This window comes from Cebus imitator, unplaced genomic scaffold, assembly GCF_001604975.1.
Source record: "Cebus imitator isolate Cc_AM_T3 unplaced genomic scaffold, Cebus_imitator-1.0 Scaffold162, whole genome shotgun sequence".
In the NCBI taxonomy this organism is placed as follows: Eukaryota; Metazoa; Chordata; class Mammalia; order Primates; family Cebidae; genus Cebus; species Cebus imitator.
This window is the reverse complement of record NW_016107477.1, coordinates 706849-723359: the sequence shown is the minus strand read 5'-3', so window position 1 is coordinate 723359 and position 16511 is coordinate 706849. Positions and strand designations below refer to the sequence as shown.

At 39.2% G+C, this 16511-nt stretch overlaps 1 long non-coding RNA gene across 1 annotated transcript in view; it reads right to left on the bottom strand.

Annotated features, from left to right (window-relative positions):
- LOC119473482 overlaps window positions 1–15968 on the bottom strand; it is a 20939-nt gene extending 4971 nt beyond the window's left edge. Inside the window, exons 1-2 of the long non-coding RNA XR_005202698.1 lie at window positions 15794–15968; window positions 15343–15453 (exon numbers count right to left, since the gene is read on the bottom strand). This is a non-coding gene — a long non-coding RNA (uncharacterized LOC119473482). The remainder of the gene's footprint in view (window positions 1–15342; window positions 15454–15793) is intronic.
- Window positions 15969–16511: the final 543 nt, after the last annotated feature.

Here is a 16511-nt window from a genome sequence, read left to right as displayed (position 1 = left end):
TTTTTAGTAGAGACGGGGTTTCACCATGTTGACCAGGATGGTCTCGATCTCTTGACCTCGTGATCCACCCGCCTTGGCCTCCCAAAGTGCTGGGATTACAGGCTTGAGCCACCATGCCCGGCAATTTTCTATACAAAAGTTTTTTTCAGGGTGGGCACAGTGGCTCACATGTGTAATCCCTCCCAGCACTTTGGGAGGCTGAGGCAGGTGGATCACTTGAGGTAAGGAGTTTGAGACCAGCCTGGACAACATGGTGAAATCCTGTCTCTACTTAAAATACAAAAATGTGCCAGGCATGGTGGCTTGTGCCTGTAATCCCAGTTACTTGGGAGGCTGAGGGAAGAGAATCGCTTGAACCCAGGAGGCTGAGCCGGTATATAGTAGTGAGTTGGCAGTTACTTTTTTCTTAGCACTTTGAAGGTATTATTACCCAGTCTTTTAGCTTCTATTATTTCTGCTGTGACTCCCACAATTTGTTTTTCTCCTCTATGCCGCCACCATGTTCTGTGCTTTTTCTTCTCAAATGCTGATGAAATTTATGTTTCAGCCTTCTCATTCTGTCCTCCACATAATCGTTGTTCATCAAGTCCTTATCTCCGGGGTGCATTCTGGGTAACTTGGATTTATCTTGATGTTTATTATTTTTTCCCTTCCCTTCAGGAGGTGCAGACCTTCCTTTTAAATTGACTTAAAGTATGACATTAATTCTCTCTTCATCTGTGTATAACATGCTGCCTAGAACATTTCAATAATTACACTTTTTATTTCATCTGCATTTCGTTTCTGCTTATTTTTTAAAAATTCTATATTTGATTGTAACAGTTCTTTCCTATTCCAAATCTCATTATGCCAATCATCTGAAGTCTTTATGCAGGAGGTAGAATACTCTGTACTGATGAATTGCTTTTGCAAACTCTCACTCTGCTGGTTTGTTTTCTTAGGTGTATGATGATTGTATGTTTGACTACGTTTGACCAGAGAATCCATGAGAGTTCTGAGTTCTTGGGTTGTTTTCCTCCACCGAAAATGTGCCTACAAGGAACTCCTAACATTTCAACTTTATCCGTTTTTGGAGGTGGGTCCCAAGTCCAAATCTACTCCTGCTGTGGGCATCTGCCCCCAGGAAGAAGCCAGTCTTGCTATGCTCAAGTCCAGTCTTAGCCAACTGTTATGTTCTCTTGTTTGCAATGGTTTTTGTTTGCTTGTTTTAGCCTTGAAAACACTCTGTGTTTGCTCACGATGTCAGCAGTGCTTGAAAACCTCATGCTTTTTATAATCTATTCAGAATCTGTCAGTACTTCAGCTAATCGACTCTTCATAATATATAGTCTGCCAGATTGTTAGATGTCAGAAGTCTAATAAATGACAGTTATTATTGATTCAGAAGACATGGCTTCTATACTACGGAGCCACGTGGGATCCAGTCTTGGAGTGATGCGAAATTAATAAACAGTTATTCAAAGAGGTTGACAAATATAATTGATTGTTGCCAAGATACATGGATTTTTGAATCAGCATTTTAGAAATGGGAATTAGGTCTCCATCATGTAAATTTGTTTTGACACAACTGCCATTTCAGATTCAAATGACGAAATTTGGTCTCGAGGAAGCAGCATATACTGTTCAGTTGTTCAACAAGGCGGTACTGATGCCACTGATAACACGGCTTCCTGTGGCAAGTCTTTCTGCCAGTTCACATCAAAATATGCACTTAGCATGAAGGAAAAAGTGGCCTTTTGGCTCCCCAAGTTCATTTCCTTATTGTCCCCTCTCCCTTTTCTCCTCTTGCTGGCTGGCAAAACTACATCTAGATCTTAAGTTTAAACCCCAAAGGGGAGCAAACCATTAAGAATCAAAGGGGTGAGTGTCCAAGAATATTAGTCCCTCCAACATCAGAAATGTCCAAGACAGAAAAGAAAAGAATGTGCCTTTTCCATGGGAATGAAGATGGTTTTGTAGCATCTCTTGTGTGCTAGAATAACTAATCCAGTTGACATCCTCATAATAAGATGCACCCTTCTATTTTCAATCTCAGATATGAATAATTAAAGACTCTCTCATTATCCTCTGTAAGTCCTGCATATAATGTAGAGCTCATCTTGAAAAAAAGGAAAAACTGGCAATAACAACAACAAAAAGTACTGCATCTGGAGCTTATGACTCCCGCCCATCATTAAATCACTTCTTGTACTTTTGTACCAAAACATTTTCCCCATTTCATTTCCATCTTGTGCAGAAGGTAATTACCTTTCAGAGACACCTGCAGGGAGAGGCTACGAGGATGTCTGATAATTTTTAATGTGTTTGTCTCTACATTTTCTTTCTAGCATTCTACTAAGTCGAGCACATCTGCCATAAAGCATCAGTGGAGGATGACTTCATTAAATATTAAATACTGTTTTCTGCCTTTACAAGTGTTTGCTCTATACAAAATCCTCAAATGTTAGAAGCATACAAGAGGGCCACAAAAATCTTTAGGAACCTCAAACTGTCCCTTGAAATAGGACACCCATTGAGATGCTGTTAGTTTCTTACAAGCAGTTAACCACCTGCTGCTTTTCCCAGTCGAACAACTGTTATGATAATATCTCTACATAATCGTTTTAATGATAACTTGAGACAATATATTTGTTGACTAGAAGCAATCTTTAAGATGTATAAAACTTATTTGTACCACAGCCTATCATTCAAAATGAAGAAAAAAGTAGATATAAGCCTCATACCGCTTTTTCCAAAATCCATTTCTTTGCCTTTACATATATAATTGGAAATATAGATTTCGATCTATTTTATATTCACTTTGGAATTTTCCTGTTCTAAAATTTTGAGTCCTAGAGAAATCGGAGACTGTTAGTTTTCCTTTTAGTGCCATCTGCTGGTCCAGTTATTCTGACTGGGTTCTGGTTTGTTCACTAGAGAAAACTTAGGTTTTTCACACACTAAAAAATCTTCATACAGAAATCTTGCTAAAAGATTTTTATTTCACATGTACCTAATACTTGTTACATTTGAATTTGGAGATCTTTTATATTTAACCCCAAAGTTATAATTATCATGACTTAAAGTCATTTTTAAGTAGACCCATATCAATATTATACATTATTATAATGTATTGAGGCTGACAAGCTGACTTTTCTATTTCCTTTGGTAGTTACAAAAGTTTTAAAAGTTAACATTAATGTTTAATTCCTTCATTTCAAAGAAGGAAATTTTAAGGCTACAGGAAAGAAATTGGTAACTTGAACATTTTGTAATTTCAATGAACTCTTTCCAACCTCAAAAAAAGAATTTACACTTACTTTATACACTATCAAAAAGGTGAGTTTTGAACTGGTGAGTCTTGGACACTTTCTGCATTATCACATCTAGTTAAGAGCAATTTTGTTTGGTTTTCTGTAGTCGATGACTGACGCCTTGCAAAATCCCAGATGTTCATTTATTGTATTGTTTCAAATAGATGTCTACCCACAATTTGCAATCCGTATGGCTCTCCGATAAAGGGTATTTCTCCAGCTCTGTGCTTGCATCCAGCTCTGGAGGGTGCCCAGTGGTTTGCCTGCTGTGCCTCTGGCATGCTCACCGTCTCAGTGGTTAGCCGAACCCTGGAAAACATCCTCTCTCTCCTCTGCTCACTGATGAGATATAATTTATGTTGATTCAACTCTTCCCAAATTGCCATCTGTCAGCTTTGCTTTTTCTAATCCCTCATCTCCTTCCTCCATCATAATTGGTTGGACTGGCAGAAGCTCAGGTATTGGCTTGGAACAAAGGCTCTCTGTCAACAGAGAAGATCTCATTTGAAACCCACACCTCACTCATAAATTGCCTTCTTTTCAATCTCAACTGTGGCAATATTTTCATTTGGTTTTTCATCGTCCTCTGATTCACAGGAAATAAAACAGCAGCACCCACTGACATCTCTGGCTTCTGAGGCTGGATTGAGGGGCAATTTGGCATCTATATCTTCCAAATAATCTGTCTTCCTTGGTATTTTCTAATCTTGTTTTAGGTTTCCAGGAGCTAGACATATGGAATATTCACAGTGAGAATACCCAGGTTCCTGCTTCTTCATGTCCCTGAGGCACATATAAATTTTACTGAAGATTTTTGTCCCAAAGGGATTGTCTTCTTATTCTTTATATAGATCTTAAAAAATGTTTCTATAGCCCTGGAATATAGGAAAAATCACTTAATGATAATTAGAAAGTAGAAAAACACCATTTAATTAATAAGAATATTAGAACATGATAAAAATCTTCATGTTGACAGACTAAAATTAAGTGTAAGTAAATCTTAATGTTTTCAAAAATGCTTTCCTTAAGCCAAAATTTCTCAATCTCGACACCACTGACGTTTTGGGCCAGACAGTTATTTGTTGTGCGGGTAATCCTAGGCACATGGGATACTTAGCAACAACCCCGGCTTCTATCTACTGGATCTTGGCCGTACCCCTGAACCCCAACTTGTGACAACCAAGAATGTCTCCAGACATTCCCATATATCCTCTGAGGGATAAAGTTATGCCTCCAACTGAGAACCAAAGTCATTATTATATGAACATCAATGAAATAAAAATACTAAAATATAAGCCATTATTCAGAAGTCCAGGTGGTTTTCTTTAGCTTTCAAGTGACCACACTGTAAGAGAAATGTCAAGGAAATTCAAACATGATACAAAAATACAGAATTTCAAAGTAGAGAGGAATATAAAAATATTTCTTCTGGAAATGGAGAGCTAGGATGTAGCTCATGAGCACAGACTCTGGACAGCCTCCCAGCAAAACTTGAGGCCTGAACACAGGACTCATTAGTCAAATACTCCAACAGAGATGTTCCCAAGGACAATTATTGTTTATTTTACAAGAAATCAAAAACCTGTGAAAACTTGTGATGGATTGCCGCTAGTGGCAAACTGCTTTTAAAACATTGATCTGGGCCGGGCGCGGTGGCTCAAGCCTGTAATCCCAGCACTTTGGGAGGCCGAGGCGGGTGGATCACGAGGTCAAGAGATCGAGGCCATCCTGGTCAACACGGTGAAACCCCGTCTCTACTAAAAATACAAAAAATTAGCTGGGCATGGTGGCACGTGCCTGTAATCCCAGCTACTCAGGAGGCTGAGGCAAGAGAATTGCCTGAACCCAGGAGGCGGAGGTTGCGGTGAGCCGAGATCGCACCACTGCACTCCAGCCTGGGTAACAAGAGCGAAACTCCGTCCCCAAAAAAACAAAACAAAACAAAACAAAACAAAAAAACCCATTGATCTGATGGATACAGTATGAGTGATGAAAGAAGGAAAAGTCTCTAATGGGTTATGTTAATGTCGTGGTTCTTGGCCACAAGCCTTCCAAATACACTCTCCTTGAGGACCTGCATATACTTGAGTTTTATGCATTTCCTGGAAGCAGAGTCCCAATGCTCAAAGCATGCATCAAATTATATGGCAGCTTTTTACAGTGTTCAGTCTGACCCCCATTAAGCAGGGGAGTTATAAATTTATAGTTCTGGGGAAGCTTTTCCAATGGGCATGCTAATACACACCATGGCATTCTATTATACAAATTTTCCTTACTTCATGCAGTTGGATGTACCATGAGATAAATCATGCCCATGAAATATAAAAACTCCTGCAATACAAATTATATATAGTATAGTTAGTTCTGAAATAGAAGTGTTAAGTCAAACCCAAAGCTTTATGTTATAAAGGAATTACATTTTACACAATCATTTATACTGTATCATATCTACCACTTAAACTAGTGCCTGACTTTGTAGTTTAGGGTTAATGGAATCAATCATGCCCATCATGGTTGGTGGAGACAATATCTTAGAGCAGTTAAAACCACGGGTGACCAGACTTTGCTAAACTTGTTTCTGCATCTATAAAATGGAGGATAATAATAGTTTCTGTGCCTCCTAGGTTTGTTATGAGGATTAAATGAGATACTATATATGAAACATATGGTTCTGTATCAGGCATGTAGTGCTAAGGGCTCAATAGGTCTTAGCCACTAGTACTTTATTTAATTACACAAGAAATATTGCTATGGGGGCTGCCAGGTGACTGTGATAGTCTCTTTTACCCCAAATACTTCAATAGGTAACCTATTGAAGTAGAACAAGGGAAATGAACACCTAAGAGAAGTGGTTAGCCTTCTTAGAAGTAATGCAAGTCATTTTGAGTGCTTGATAGAAGAGATTGGAAAACTCTTAATTGAGGTAAAGTCACTGAAATTTTACAGAGAAATGTAGGACCAATATATTATATCCTAGCATGAAAGACCAACAACATCCAAAGTCATCTTGGGATATTTAAAACAATTTAAGAAGGAGAAGGAGGTGGAAAAGCAAGGATATCAGTTTCTCTCCAACAGTGACCAGGGTCTTAACAAGCAGCTATACCATTTCTGATCCCTCCGGTGGGTAGACGGTGGAAGCTGCTGCACTGGACTATCACAGCGGAATTTCTGGGTTGCTAAGATATGCTGCTGCTTTGATTCCTGCCTGCCAAAACCACCTTCTGAGAATCATCTGACTTCCCATGTAGACTTCCCTCTGGGACAATGCACCCTAGCATACACACATGGATGTTGTGGTCTACCTGGAAGTTTTAGGGCTCATTGTAAATGACATCTTTGCATGCTTTGAGGGTTTGGTAAGTCTGAGAGTTAGGAAAATGTCTCAAGAATGAGAAGCAGCATAGGACATGCAAAGCTAAGAGCTCAGTCTTTGAAGATTGATCTGACCAATGGCGTTTGTACAGAACAATGTACTTTAAGTGGTCTCTAGCTCAGAGATCTCAGTATCTCTGCAATGTCTAAATACTTTGATCTTTGCCACTCTGTGTGGGAACTGCCTCTATTAGTCTTACTGGTAACTATAATATTTGACAGAGTGAGGATTCTAGGCTTCTGAACATGGTCGTCCCTCTCCCTTAAACAGTGAGACACTGAGTAGCAATTTAATGATTAAACATGTATAAATATGTCTATAAAATTCATTGCATTACAGAATCATGAGAAAATTCTCTTCTAACTTTGGAAGGTGAAAGGCCCTAGGAGAAGTATCCAAAAATATCGGAAATCTATCTCTAAAGCAAAATTTTACTGCACTGAATACCTATAAAAAGAAAGTCAAATGTTAAGTGTTAGGTAATTTTTTTAAAAAGCTTAGCACAAAAGGGGTAGCAGATGGCATAAATATGTTGAATGTCTTGATACTTAGGTAATATGAAATAGAAATGTGAGAATTATTAGCTATTAGTGCAGGAAAACTGTTCAAATACCACTACGTAGTGTCCCAATATTAGAAACTTCCATAGAGATTTAAGATTTGGACTGGCAATCTTTCTTGTTACATAACTGCCATTACTTTCCAGAGGCTTATGCCCTACAGTGTAGTTTGACACTCTGTTACATGTCTGTTAGGTCACAGTAGTAAAGGAGGAAAGAAAAGAAGGAAGGAAGGAAGGTCAGTATTGGGGGGAAAAAACAACACAAACTTACATGTTCAGTGGTGGCCTAAAACAGGGTGAAAATGACCTACTCCACAGGTCAAACAGCATTTGTCTCAAGACTATGAGATAAAAGGAGTGTGTGTGTGTGTGTGTGTGTGTGTGTGTGTGTGTGTGTTGTTTTGGGATGGGGGACTGTGACTTGATGTTCTTCCAAAGGTTGCTTGGTGCCTTAATTTTCTATAAAACATGGCAAGCCTGTAGACTAGGACATCTTAGCCAAGAGGATTTTCATTCTGGCTGCACAAGAACACTTTTCAGAAACACTAGTGCTTGGAGACTTCCACCAAAATAAGCTGTATAAATTGTGATTTTTGTTTTTTTAAACTAATAGAGAGCTAATGATGCAAAGAAGCCTAAATTAGTTGAATTTCAGAAAGTGATGAGCCTTTGACAGGAGATGAAAGACCTATGACTGCTTTCTTACCTGTGGATTCACATGAAGGAGAGGGGCCCTCTATAAAGGGGAGTCAGAAGAAGCCAGTTGTGACAGTCTGCTCAGGCTGGCATGACAAACACCACAGGCTGGGTGGAAGTCCCAGATCAAGGTGATGCAGGGTTGGTTACATCCTGATGTCTCTCTCTTTGATAGTAGATGGCCGTCTTCCTCCAAGCTTTCACAAGATCTTCCCTCTGTTTGTGTCTGTGCCTTAATGCCCTGTTCTTAGAAGGACATCAGTCATATTGGACATGGTCCCGTCTACCTTAATTACATCTTTAAAAATCTTATCCTTAACTACAATTTATCTCTGAGATGCTGGATTAGTGATTCAACATATTAATTTTGTAAAGACACAATTCATCCCAACACCACCAATCCAAATCTTAATGAGCTTTTAATAGCCGAGGTAGGCTGCTTCACACTGTCAGAATTCCATTGGCCCAGGTACAGAGCAACTTTCCCCACCTGCAACTCTTTCCACCAGTCTTTACTGAACACTTGGAGGGAGTGCATCCATTTCCTGTTGCTGTAGTGATAAATGACCACAGACTTACTGGCTCAGAGCAAGGTAAATTTACCATCTAACAGTCCACAGGTCAGAAGTCTGGCACAGTCTCACTGGGCTAAAATTAAGGTGTCCACAGGGCTTCCCCCTTAAGGCATGAAGTGTCTCCCCCAAGGGCAAGGCAGTTGCCCTCCAAAAGAGATGGAAGGGCAGGAAGCTAAGGAATTTCCACAGAATGGAAGGCAGTACTGAGCAGAACTGGAGAGCACAATGTCCCCAAGATTCCACAGCAGCTGGCAGCTAGGGTGGAAAGTCTCCCAACTATCCGGAAAGCTGGCTGGTTCAGCTGTCAAGCGAAAGAGTTCTCCAGGATCTCACCAGTGCTTGTATCCCTGGCCCTGCAGAAGAACAAGGTCTGATTCCAACCTAAAGCACTGGAAACTGGTGGTAAACTGACTCAAACTCAAGTTTCCACAAAGCTCAGACCCAGCATGATTGCAGATGAGACAGAATCAGCCTGGAGTCAATGTTATTTACTTCTGTCTCTACCATTCTTTCATACAAAATGTTCAAATAAAAGCCAATATTACAAGACACATAAAGAGGAAAGAAAATGTGACCTATGGTCAAAGCCAGGAATGAGTCAAAAGCAGAAGACCCAGAAGGCCTAGACATTGGAATGACCAGATAGGGACTTCACAGTGACTCTGATGAAGATGCCAAAGGATAAAGACACCATAACCACTGACCTCTAGTTAGAAAATTTGTCTCTTGCAGGGTTTTGGGTTGGCTATTCTGAAACTAATTTAGGGTTAAACATATAATAAAATATTATCAATAATGAGAGTCAGGTTTCTCATCATCCAATAAAAAATGTTATGAATTAGGAAAGGAGGAAGACAAGAATAAAACCTGAGGTGTTGGAATTCAATAGAAGAAATCAGTATGAATTCATGAGCATTTTTTTAAAAAGTATATTTAATAGAGAGATATGGAAACTAATAGATGTGTGTATGCAAGGGTGAGTATACATACATAAATTTCCAAACTCTGTCCACTGAGAGGAACTGGAAGCAACGATTCCACAGTAGCAATGAGCACACCCGCTGCCCAGATCTTGGTTTCTAAATCCCATTCCCCATAAAAGGAACCACAGATCCTTGAAAAAAAGTTTGATTCTAAGCCAGGGTTAGGGAAAATATAAGATAAAACAGGAGCGTCTTATGGTACCAAAAAGTAAGGAAGTGCTCAAAAGATGATAGGAATATGTCAAGAGGCACAGACACCGATGTAAAAAAAAAGCTCCCAGTGGCAAAAGGTGGAACTATTTAAGCAATAAAATAAAAATAATAATAATAATATTTGATTAAAATACATAAAATAAATATTTATGAGCCTATACTAACATAAATAAATAATTGAATAAATGGGAGAGGAGCTCTTTCTTACAGAATTATAATTAATAAGTATAGAAGAAATAAGGAAAATCAAATGTTACTGATAGAATACCTCGGTGAGATTGTTGTAGTATTGATTCATCAATGGATGCTAAAATTAGTGGACAAAAGTTTAAAAAGAAACAGTGTATTTACACAGTCTCAATGTACCTCCCCAAGGAATGTTTAAAAACTTTACAGTGAAGAAATCCAGAAACCAACACCATTAACATCACTAGTAATAAGACAGAGCAACATTACACACCCCTGCTATAATACACTGAGAGAGGTACACCACTTCTGCAGAGTTCACTGAAAATGCATTATTTAAATCTAATCATCAGAAAACATCAGACACACCCAGATTGAGGCACAATTTGCAAAAATCAGCATTCTTCATCAGTATCAAGGTCATGAAAGACAAGGAAAGACAGAAGAACTGTCACAGATTGGGGAGACTAAGGCAATAAGACAACTAAATGTGGCAGGCATGGCAACTCCTGCCTGTAACTCCAGCACTTTGATAGGTCAAGGAGGGCAGATCATTTGAGGCCAGGAGTTTGAGACCAGCCTGCCCAGCATGATGAAACCCTATCTTTATTAAAAATACAAAAATTAGCTGGGTGTGTAGTACATGCCTATAGTCCCAGCTACTCAGGAGGCTGAGGCATGAGAACCACTTGAACCCAGAGGCAGAGAGATTGCAGTGAGCTGAGATCATGCCACAGCCTACAGCCTGGGTGACAGAATGTGACCTTGTCTCAGAAAAAAAAAATACAGTTAAATGCAAGGTAGGGCTCTAGCTTGACTCCTGAAACAGAAAAAGGGTATTGCTGGAAAAACCTGGTGATATCCAAATAAAGTCTACAGTTTTGTTAATAGTAACGCACCAGCATTAATTTCTTAGTTCCGATAATTGTACTATGGTTATACCAAATTAGGGATATTTAGGTTCTCTACTGTTCTTGTGACTTTAATATAAGTCTAAGATTTCAAAATAAAATGAAAAAGAAAAAAGATGCCAAATAATTTAGTGGAAAAGATTGATGATATCGTTGTAGAGACAAACAATTTCCACAAAGACATAGAAACTATTAAAAGAGAACCACATAGAGATGTCAGAACTAAAAAATACCAGTTGCTGGGTCTTACGTGGCAGGAATCCTGATGTAAATAGTCTGAGGCTGAGTACAAGCAGTTGGAAGAATATGTGTGTGTAATTTCCCAGGTAATTCTAATTATACCCAATGTTGGGAACTACTGGGCTAGCCTAATCAAGTTAGCATTAAAATATAAAGAAACTATATCGTGTGTTGTGGTTCCCTAAGACTATCCTAATACTTTGAATTTCCTCAGAAGAACTCATGGGGATCACCTAGTTTGAATCACAGCTAAGATTCCTTCCAGCAACGTAGTAAGGATATACAGCCTGACTGTAAGAGAAAAGCTATGGTTGAGTCCTGAGAAACCTTTGTGCAGGCTTCCTCATGCTTTCTCCCTCCTGCCAGGAGTCACCCAGGAGCATGCTTCTTTCTCCAGCAACAAGCATCCGCTGATTCTGCTCAGGGAAGCCCATTAGATAAGCCAAGGTTCTTATTAGAAAAGCCCAAGGTTTTTATGGGGAGCTGGTCACATAAGCACCCTCTGCCTAACATGTACCCAGCTCAGACTCCCAAAAGGAAAGCGGGTGTTCGGTGTAAAACCACATTGTGTAGAGGCACAGGGAGTCACTCTTCCCAGTTAGGAAAAGTTAAAATAATTGTAAGGAACTGTGTACCAGTCAAATTTTCTGACGCCAGGCAAGGGACAACCCCAATCCCTATGATAACTTTGTGGGGTGGATATTATCTTACGTTACAGGTGATGGAATTTGAAGTTTAGAGAGTTTTCTTTTATCCCCAAGAGACAATTTACCCCAACATCACAGCCAGAAAATAGTTATCCAAACCCACAGTTCAGTTCTGATACATTCTGTTCTGAATCCTCATTTTTTTCTCATTGAAGTTAGGGATAGTTTTCCCTCTGTTTACCACAGAGCATTTTTGAGCATAAGAGACGATGTCTTCAAAAGTATCGAGAAAGGTATGATGCAAATCCTATTTTTCCCATTGTTATCATCAATGTAGGTAGTTTTAACAATAAGAGGGGCCTCAGGTATATCAATAAATATAACATTTGAACAATCAGCTTTAGGATTTTCCTGAATCTCTTTTCTACATAACAGTAGTATATGAAAGTACAAAATTTCCAAATCATTGTTAGTTTGCTTTTTATTTTAAATGTAAGTATCTGGGCATTTGCTTTTTATATGTTTGTTTCCGCTTATTCCTGGACCATGTGAACTTTTTTGTAAGCAGCTACACAATTCAAAGCTGCTGACAATTAACCAACTTGTTACAAAATATGTGCTTCTTCAACCTCTCTGGTAGTTCTATTTCAATAACCATTAAGCTCCATTTTACTACCAACACTCCTACATGTATTTTGGCACCTGGAAACTGAAAGGTGAAAGAAAAGGCCTATTCTATTCTCTGCTGGAACAAATCTTCCCTTTGCACGGTGTCCTAGAGGGCACCCATGGTTTCTCCCTGGAGCCCGGGAGCAGGACGTGGCTGGCTGATCCAGAGAGGAGGCCGCTGTAAAAACTTCAAAGAGGAGCCATCCTTATGGTCTTGTTCTTGTGGTAGAATCATCTCTCATGGGACAAGCCATGGCTGTTGCAAAATTGATGCTGATGGAAGCAAAGATGCTGATTTAGAATTTCCAGTAAATGATAATAAAGAGTCTAAGTTTCAAGGAGTTGGCAAACTTACTGTAAAAGGCCAGATAGTAAATATATTAGGTTTTGTAGGCCGTATGGTGTCCATGACTCAGCTCTGCTGTTGCAAGTAGCCTTAAACGATATGCAAACACATGGGCATGGCTGTGTTTTAATAAAACTTTATTCACAAAAAAAGGCAGTCAGTTGGATTTGATTTACAAGCTGCAGTTTGCTAGCATCTGTTCATTAGCAGACTTTGCTATCTGTGTGCTTTCCTCTAATATAAGATATCCAGGGAATTGTTAACTTCTTTATCCATAATGTACTTAATTATTCCTTCCTAGAGCATAAGCACAGTCTCCATATACAAATGCAAGAAGTGGCATGAGATTGGTTTGCATACTTAATTTTCTTTATGATGGACATCAGTACTCATCTTTCTTAAATACAGAAATGCAGATAGAGCCTGTGTGTGTTAATCAACAGCACAAAAACCACTTTATCTATCACACTGCCACATCCTACATGGAGAACAGCTGGCATCTGACTGCTTTTGCAAAGTGCATTCAGGTACAATGACAAAGAATTGTCTCCAGACCCCTATATACTATACTACATCTGGAAAAAAAAAAAAAAAGTTAGGTTGTAGAATCACCAGAACTCATATTGGCCCAAGCATGCAGAAATTCTTGGAAGACCAAACTCTACAAACACAAGTAAAATCTAAGTAAGGCTTTCTGGTTCACAGTAGCTTTATTCCAATATGCAGTCTGAATTTCAAAACACAGCTTTGCTTATTTAGTGATTGATTTGCACAAAATATCAGTGCCATAAAACACGATTTGAATTTTAACGATGGATATCTTGGGTATTCTCCCTCTGCATTAAAACCATGGCCAGTTGTATCATATAGTAATTACAACCAGTAGATGGCATCTAATAGCTAGAATAATATTTTGGAACTATTTTTAACATCAGACGTGCTGACTTATGAGGGCTCACCCTCTTATGTTATTTATATTGGATCATTTTAATTTTTAGCCTTAATCATCACAGTTGAATTTTAAAATTTCCATCCAATCGATTCACATAAAGGGTTACAAAAAGAAGAAAAAACAATCCTCAATTTCAACTGGATAGTTCTTTTGCATTTCCACATAATAAGCAGATTAATGTTATGAAATTTAAAAATTGATATCACTTGAAGACATTAAACACTGAACACAGGCATTTCAAATATAGTTGGCTCTCTATGATTGAATAAAGCTGAGTTGCTAATTGCTGGACCAGGACCAAAAAATATATAATGAGTGTAACACCAAACACCATCCAACTTGAACAAATTCAATGAGTCAATTGAGTTTAAAAGTTTCACAAATAATTAAATTACCGAATAGGATAGAGCAGAAGGAGAAAAACCAAATGATTGAATTCTGTCCCTTAGAGCTCAATTTGCTTTTTAGCTGACTGTATTTAGTTATCTGCAATTGCAAAAAACTAATGTCATTAAAAACCCATCCATTTTCTTATGCAGCCTCAACAGATCATCAGTGGGTTTCACCACTTACAGATAATATACTTCTTAAAAAGAAGCAAAATCTGCCAGTCTGAACTCTTTCTTTTCCCTGGAATGCTCATCAACGCCAGTATCTTAGATTATAATCTGTGGTCAAGAATAAAAAGAATGCTTCTTTATGTTTTCCAGGTTGTGATCTACATATTTTGGTGTCTGAGTTAGATGGATTGCATAAATAAAACAGCTTTCTTGGAAATGTGAAGGACAGAGGTCTGTGGGGGGAAAAGAATCATCTAATCAGAGACTTGTTTCTTACTTTAATCACGAGCCATAAAAACAGCCAAATCCCATGTCATGCTGCAGTAAAGGTTACATCAACACTTCATACAATATTTATAGTGTAAAAGAAGCCCTGCAGTCCGACTCCAATATGACATTAATCTTCCTGTTGTCTTTATCCCTCATTCCATCCTCCCACCTCACTCCTACCCCTTCCCTCAACTAAGTGTGCCGCTTGGTGCCACTCATATCGTGGAGATAACTGATGGGAGAGCACTGATACAGCAAGAAATCTAGACCACAAAACAAACAGAGAAATATATCAGAGCCTAAGGAAGCTGCATTATACCTTTTAAGGAAGGGGGTCAACCATTTCAGTTTGCCCCAGTTTGAGGGGATTCCTGGATGTGGAACTTCCAGTGCTAGGACCAATAATGTCCCAGACGAACCAGGAAAAGTTTGTGACTTAATGTTTAAGAGGCTTATGGCTTCATTCAGAATTATTTATTACATCTTAGTCGTATAAGAAATCACCAAGACCAAGACATGGTACTGGGATGTTCTCCTTAAAGCCTGCTGCTACTGAGACTAAGGTCAGGGTTTAATTTCCACAAGAGCCAGACAGCTTGTCTATGATCCCAGACTTCTTCGTTAAACACAACCATCTAGGCTCATAGGTTTAGGGAGGGTGAGACAGGGCTTTCCAGAGCTAACAAGTCAAGGAACTAAATAGCTACATTGGGAGTAGCATCTAAAATCAGAGAGCTTACTGGCAGTCTTTCCCTACGGTATTGCCTATTCTGTAATTCACTGAAAACTTACTTATACTCCAAAGAATGCATCAGAGCAGCTGAAAAGCCATGCAGGCATAAGGATTCAATCAACCTAATTACCGTTCTTCTCCATGAAGCTGCTCCGGATAACTTGAGGAGCGTCAGGTGGGATTAGAAAGCTTTGCTGCCTGGAAGTCTATCCTCATTTCTTGAAAAGCTCTCTCCCGACTTCTGGTAAACAAGTGATGATGAAAGTTACGGCAGTGGGTCGCAGGCTACATGATCACCTTTACTGCAACAATTTAGGGAATGGCAATATATGATCAGCAATTGAATAGCCGAAGTTATTCAAAGGTCCCCTTGGTAATTGTACACTGAAAACTCAAAACTAGCATTGTTGCATTTAGTACAAGCCATGTCACAGAAAATGACTTTATTATAACACAATCCCTTCTGATAACACCGTTCACATGAGGCTAGGTAGAGGAAGCAGAGAGAAGATTTTCCCCTTTCGCCTGTACTCCACGCTAGTTATTCCATTTCCCCAGCCATGCCTTAGAAGCCCCCTCACCTTGCATCCACATTCGCCTTCCCTGAGATCAGCACCAGCTCAGAGACTTCTGCTCACTAGAGTCTTGTTGCTTTTTAGTCCCCCTTATTCTAAGGGGACCCTGGAGCATCTCAGTATTCTTCTTTGGAATCTGGATTTGTGGGAAAGCATGGCCAGCCCTGCCCTGTGTGTGTGTGGTGTGCATACTTGTGCACAGAGGCCTCTGCCAGGAGAAGTGGCAGATTGGCTGTGTAGGCAGCAGTTTCATGGAACCCAGAAATAAGTTCCGTGGTATATGCAAATGTAAGCAATGGGGGCAGCAGAATAGGCCTCTAGGTTCAAAAATGGCAATTCTCTCCAAGAGACCAGCCTTTTTCAAAATCAGACCACAAAAACTTACTCTTACGAAAAATGCCTCCCTCTGAATGAATCTCAAGTTTCTGTTAGTAGGTCATTGGTGACTTCTTAAAAAGCCGTTAAGTAGCTTACAAAAATATGTTATCCTGGAAAGGGAATAATGTATTACATGTAGTTGTTCCAGAGTTCAAGAGAGAGGAAGAGCAGATAGATACATTTTGACTCTAGATCCCTATGACCGGTACTTGAAAACAGTCCCAGGGAACCGACTGGTAAGGAGTTGGGGGGATAAGGTTACAGGTAGTCTACCTGACAATCTTATCAAAGGCCAGTAGCACCTCCTCTCTTTTGCCTTCTTTTCCTATGAAGGGAAAAGGTGAAA